At 45.3% G+C, this 6000-nt stretch overlaps 1 protein-coding gene and 1 pseudogene across 1 annotated transcript in view; one reads left to right on the top strand and one right to left on the bottom strand.

The window, feature by feature from the left end:
- Positions 1-546: 546 nt before the first annotated feature.
- Positions 547-6000, top strand: part of LOC126272524 (cytochrome P450 6k1-like) — a 183975-nt gene continuing 178521 nt past the window's right edge. Inside the window, exon 1 of the mRNA XM_049975440.1 lies at positions 547-837. The gene's annotated coding sequence lies outside the window, so the exon portion shown is untranslated. The remainder of the gene's footprint in view (positions 838-6000) is intronic.
- Positions 2903-3020, bottom strand: LOC126274475 (5S ribosomal RNA; annotated as a pseudogene).

Genomic DNA, 6000 nt, shown 5'->3' with positions numbered 1-6000 from the left:
ATGTTTCTAGAATGAAATGTTCACTCTACAGCGGAGTGTCCGCTGATATCAAACTTCCTGGCAGATTAAAACTGTGTGCCGGACCGAGACTCGAACACCTGTGTTGCCTTTGCCTTTCGTGGGCAAGTGCTCTACCAACTGAGCTACCCAAGCACGACTCACGCCCCCTTCTCACAGCTTTACTTCTGCCAGTACCTCGTCTTCTACCTTCCAAACTTTACAGAAGCTCTCCTGCGAACCTTGCAGAACTAGCACTCCTGAAAGAAAGGATATTGCGGAGAAACATCCCCCAGGCTGTGGCTAAGCCATGTCTCCGCAATATGCAAGTTTCGCAGGAGAGCTTCGGTAAAGTTTGGAAGGTAGGAGACGAGGTACTGGCAGAAGTAAAGCTGTGAGGACGGGGTGTGAGTCGTGCTTGGGTAGCTCAGTTGGTAAAGCACTTGCCCGAGAAAGGCAAAGGTCCCGAGTTCGAGTCTCGGTCCGGCACACAGTTTTAATCTGCCAGGAAGTTTCATACCAGCGCACACTCCGCCGTAGAGTGAAAATTTCATTCTAGTGTGTGCATACGTTACGTGCTCACAGCGGGCAGCCTGCCAGGGAACTTTCCGCAGATCGCGTGCCGGGACGTTGCAAAATCACAGCCCGCCCTCGTCGCACGGACTCTGTTTATCGCGCCCTGTTTGTCAGACAGAAGTGCCGAGTCAGCAGGGGGAACAGTGACGGCCGAGCCACATAGCGTGCGGAGTTAGGCGAGGTCTGGGTCTGTGTGTTGTCCAGCTCGCTGGCAGTGCAGGCGGGCGACGTTCCAGTGCGCGACCGGACACCACACAGCGAGAGGTCAGTCTCTGTAAACGCCTCTCTTCTTTGTTCCTTCGTATCGACCAACGCGTATCACGTAACATGTTCATTGGCTGTGCTTTCTATGCTGTTTCCAGTTTTTTCGGCAATCCTTTATCTTCTCTACCTCATGTAATTTCTTACTTCTTTCCATGTTAATCCTGATTTCTAGTTTGCGCTGGAAGTCAACTACATTTACTATTTTCAGGGTTCCCTACCTCAATCGGTAAAAATAAAACTCTTATACAATCACGTTGTAGCTGGTCTGTGTGTCTGTCAGTCCGACAGTTAAGGCCATTTCTTCTCAGAATGGGGTTGACCTATAAGGTCTATGGTCGCGTAGGCGTGTGAAAAATTTAAGCTACTAAGTTAGTACAATCAAAATATACGGACTATTATGTCACATTTTTCGATACAAGCCCAATCTTCAAAACGAATAGGTGGACTATCTATCTGCGTGTGGGTGTTTGTGGTCTTTGTGGTAATCTGGGTGAGTGGAAAAGGAGGGATGGTTGCGGGACGGAATCTCGCCGAGACTACAGATTTTTTCAGTTTTCGTTGTAACCCAGCCTTCACCCCACAACGATGTGAGGAGTCGCCAAGAAGAAGACACGCTTCGGATTTTACGCTAAACTGTTGGCCCCCTGTCGTCAGATGGTATAACTGGAGCAGGTCAGGGACACTGTCGCAATTCACTGAAGTGGCGTCCAGTAGAAACTTTCACCAGGCCATAGAGCCACAACAAATTGTAAATTATTTACAAACTACTTTATTCAACATGTAAACGACACTACAGATATTCGGATTTAGAATGTGACATGTTCGGCATGCCTACTATCATTGGCGATAATGTGGCGCAGACCAACAGCGAAATTCTGCATGACCCGCTGAAGTGTCGGAACATCGATGCTGTCGCTGACATCCTGAATGGCTGTCTTGAGCTCAGCTATGCTTTTGGGCAACGTCGACGATTCTAAACCTAAATATAAGAATTCCGGAGGTGATTACAAACAGTTTGCAGAAATACACTCCTAGCCCGGAAAAGACCTGTAAAGCGGCATTTCCATGGTGTCAAATGTGGATGTTGTCATTCTAAATTCCAGTCTTTACACCAGAGACCTTGCTGCCGTTCACGTGTTCCAGTATTGCTTTGAGCTGATACATAAAAGAGAGATGCATATTGCGAGTGGTTGCTTAAAAAGAATTTTGGACGGTGAACTAACGTAGCAGTGTAGTTTGTGAGTGATGAAGCTTGGGTGCACCTTTCTAGGCATGTGAATAACCGGAATAGTCCGCCGGGGACTCTAACATTGCTTATCAAAACCGTCTCAAAGGCAAAAAAATTATTTTTGGGGCGAGGTATCTCATAGTCGAATTGTCGACCGTATGTTGTTTGAAACCAGTCGAACGTTACGTTTATCCTTAAATTTCTAGAGAACTTCTGGTCTCAAAGCAACATGAAGAAGAGTAAGCCACTGAATCTTTCAGCACTCTGAAGCTGCATTCACGGTGTCGCGTCAGTTGCCCCCTCGTATTCGTGAGGCCTTCGAAAACGTTTGCTGTCGGTTCGTTTGTCGGACTTGTTTTCTTGTGATTTTTGTCCATGGTGATATTTAAAACGAAACGTGTCCGAAAAAACACCTTAAAAGTATGGACCATTTGAAGAATGACTCAGTTAGGAGTATTTAAGCAACTGATGGTGCCGTTCTGCGTGAAATTATAATGTGATTTTACGAGCACAGAAGTGAGCAGAGACGCTGGGCGACCGTTTTCGACACATTTATTATTTTGTCTGTGTGGACAAGTCATATTATACACCGTTCCTTCAGACATATCTGACACAGTATGTGCTCGTGCTGTTAGGACTCTTCCTGCACAGGCCATGAAGGCCCAAAGATACCGACTGGCCACCGTGTCATCCTCAGGCCACCGGCGTAACTGGATGCGGATATGGAGGGGCATGTAGTCAGCACACCGCTCTCCCAACCGTATGTCATACCGGAGCCGCTACTTTTCAATCAAGTAGCTCCTCAGTTTGTCGCACAAGGGCTGAGTGCACTCCGCTTGCCAACAGCTCTCGGCAGACCGGATAGTCACCCATCCAAGTGCTAGCCCAGCCCGACAGCGCTTAACTTCGGTGATCTGGTGGGAACCGGTGTTGCCACTGCGGCAGTGCCGTTGGCTGCTGTTAGGACTGCTTACGTGATATTCCAAAATGCAGTCCTATCTCGTAGTGAGTTGTATCATTACGATCCTTGAAGTTTTAACGACAGCTGTCTGAAACATGTCGGAATACAGGCGGTGGAGCAGCGAGGGAAAACTAAGTTTATTGAGTCTTCTATCGTTTGTGGTATTCGACACGAACACCGAAAGGCTGTTTTCTCCTTCACGACAATGACCCAGCCCACGAAGTAAATACTGTTCGCGGTTTTGGCCAGCAAGTGGTTCATAGTCCTGGATCACCCGCCGTATTCGCCGGGTTTGGTTCCTGCCGACTACTTGTTCCCTAAAATGATTAATGAAAGAATACAGTTACAATGCAACAGAGGACATATAAGAAAATTGTGGTGTAGTATTAAATCCAATACCAAAAAAAGACTATAGCATTTAAATGTGTATCCGTGTAGATGTAGATGTTTCAAAACAGTTTTAAAACAATATTAGCTGTGAACTGGTTCAGGGCGAAATTATTTTGAATACATACGGTGATTTTGTGAACAAAATTCATAATTTTTTCCACAGTCACAGTCGTAATGGAACTGGTAACACTGCGTATAATATGAATTGCCACCACAGACATAGTACAGACTTGTTGTGGGAATCAAATAGAGTGTGTGTGTGTGTGTGTGTGTGTGTGTGTGCATTAGGAAATGTGGACAAGTATGACATATGGAGGTTTCAGATGAGTCCGGATGGCGTGTTCAGAGAGCCAAAGTGTGCCGGCATGGTAGCTCAGTGTGTTCGATCAGAGCTTTAGCTGCCTTTTGTTCAATCCCGTCTCCGGCCATCCTGATTTAGGTTTTCCGTGATTTCCCTAAATCGTTTCAGGCAAATGCCGGGATGGTTCCTTTGAAAGGGCACGGCCGATTTCCTTCCCAATCCTTCCCTAACCCGAGGTTTCGCTCCGTCTCTAATGACCTCGTCGTCGACAGGACGTTAAACACTAACCACCACCACCACCATTAGTCCCCTACAACTTAGAACTACTTAAACCTAACTAACCTAAGGACATCACACACATCCATGGCCGAGGCAGGATTCGAACCTGCGACCGTAGCAGTCGCACGGTTCCGGACTGCGCGCCTAGAACCGCGAGACCACCGCGGCCGGCGCTGCCTTTTGTAAAAGTGATAAAAAAACTGAGTGCATGGATCAGTCACGAAGTTGAACGGGTGCCATGGGATGTCCACCCCGAATAAGTGCAGCAAACGATAAAAAAAGAAAAGAAGTGGTTAAAGCGACTGCTCGCGGTTAGCGGGAGATGCGGGTTCGAGTCTTGGTCCGGCAAACATTTTCGTGTGTCTCCAATAAATGGTACAGGTGAAGTCAATTTTGCTTTGCAATTTGCGAATCAAGTTTCGTAATATTCGTAATATTTTCAGCACATGTAATTTTTATATTGTAGTAATGCTAGGTTTCATTCTTCAATAGGTAAAAATGAAACCATTATAGGATAACTTTGCTGTCCTTCTGTGTGTGTGTGTGTGTGTGTGTGTGTGTGTGTGTGTGTGTGTGTGTGTGTGACAGAGAGAGAGAGAGAGAGAGAGAGAGAGAGAGAGGGTGGGTGGGTAGCTGTGTGTGTGTGTGTGTGTGTGTGTGTGTGTGTGTGTGTGTGTCTATTCGACTGTTCGAAACCATTATTCTCCGGAACGGGTAGATGTATCAAGTTGAAATTTATTTCGCTTACTGAGGTCTACAGTCCTTTGGTGGTGTAAAAACGGTCACGCGGCTTCCCCCGTCGGAGGTTCGAGTCCTCCCTCGGGCATAGGTGTGTGTGTTGTCCTTAGCGTAAGTTAGTTAGATTAAGTAGTGTGTAGACTTAGGGACCGATGACCCCAGCAGTTTGGTCCCATAAGACCTTACCACAAATTTCCAAATTTTTCTAAGCGAATCGAATCAAAAGATAAGGCCATTTATGTCACATATTTCGATACTCACAAATTCAGTAATTAAAACCCCATTAAAAAGAAGGTTCCACAATATATATAAAAGGAAAAATTCAGAGAAATGGTGATTTGTAATTATATCACAAGACCAATTTTTTCTTCTGCTTATTGTTTCCAACTTCGAACTTCAAATTGAAACATTCTCGAAAGTCTTGCTACCCGTGGCACCGATATTTTGAACAAATCAGTGTCGATAACAGGCGAAAATCGTCGAAATGCTCGATTCCTGGGATGGATTGAAGTTTGTACGGAACGCCCAGTGCGCCAGTCCCGCTATTCGCACCGGGCCAGTTTCTTAAAAGTATTTTCTGCTTTCAATACAACACAGTGGTTTTACCGTGACTGAATGTGAGTATTACTGACGAAGGACTGCTTTCAACTTGGATACACTGCGTAAGTCGAATTGCAATTCCGTTTTTCGTTTCAGGGTAGGAGTATCACTGCGTATATTATAAGAGGGCGTGCTGAAAAGTAGCGACTACGAATTTCTTATTTGAAAAATCTTGTAGCTTTTTTTTACAATAAAACAGACTTAATTAACTTTCTACGTCTTAATTGTTGATGTCTACATATCTATTTCTCAATATATTCACCCTGGCGACGAACGCATTTCTCCCCACGAGACACCACTTTGTTGATACCGTCAGTGTAGAATGTTTCAATTTGTTGACGGAGTCACAACCTCACCACTAGTCGCACCCCTTTATCCCAATCAAAGTCCTAGAAAGTAATCTTTAAATTTAAGAAACAGCCGAAAATCGGATTGTGCCAAGTCGGATTGTATAGAGGATCTAATCTACATCTACATCTACATGGATTGCAAATCACATTTCAGTATCCGGCAGACGGTTCGTCGAACCACCTTCACAATTCTCTATTATTCCAATCTCGTATTGTGCGCGGAAAGTATGAACACCTGTATATTTCCGTACGAGCTGTGATTTCCTTTATTTTATCGTTCTTCCCTATGTAGGTCGGTTATGGCATTCGGAGGAGA

The sequence above is a fragment of the Schistocerca gregaria genome, chromosome 5 (assembly GCF_023897955.1).
Source record: "Schistocerca gregaria isolate iqSchGreg1 chromosome 5, iqSchGreg1.2, whole genome shotgun sequence".
Taxonomy (NCBI): Eukaryota; Metazoa; Arthropoda; class Insecta; order Orthoptera; family Acrididae; genus Schistocerca; species Schistocerca gregaria.
This window is presented reverse-complemented; position numbering and strand designations above follow the sequence as displayed.